This window comes from Egretta garzetta, unplaced genomic scaffold, assembly GCF_000687185.1.
Source record: "Egretta garzetta isolate BGI_Z169 unplaced genomic scaffold, ASM68718v1 scaffold63, whole genome shotgun sequence".
Classification (NCBI taxonomy): domain Eukaryota; kingdom Metazoa; phylum Chordata; class Aves; order Pelecaniformes; family Ardeidae; genus Egretta; species Egretta garzetta.
Genome location: NW_009259199.1, coordinates 1,513,387 through 1,513,907, shown reverse-complemented (window position 1 = coordinate 1,513,907; position 521 = coordinate 1,513,387).

Sequence of the window (521 nt, the reverse complement as noted above, 5' to 3'; positions counted from 1 at the left end):
AGTCCATAATCATTGCCTATACATGTGGTAACTCATAATCTTCACTCTTCCTTATGAAATGCAAAGATGCCAGCCTCTCTTCCCCAAGCCTGTAGCGCTGCATGGGGTTGTTGTGACCCAAGTGCAGGACCTGGCACTTGGCCTTGTGTCATGGTTTAACCTGGCTGGCAACTAAGCACCACACAGCTGCTTGCTCACTCCCCACCCTCCCTCAGTGGGATGGCGGAGAGAATCAGGGGCGAAAAAAAAAAGGTAAGACCCATGGATTGAGATAGAGACAGTTTAATAAGAGAAAAGAATAACAATGGTAATAATAATAATGGCAAGAGAATATAGAGAATATACAAAACAAGTGATGTACAACACAATTGCTCACCACCTGCTGTCTGATGTCCAGCCCGTCCTGAGTAGCAATCATCCCCTGAGCCACGATCACTCTCCCCCGCAGCTGATTGACTTAACTCCCCCGAGCATGACATTATATGGTATGGAATAGCTCTTTGGTCAGTTTGGGTCAGCTG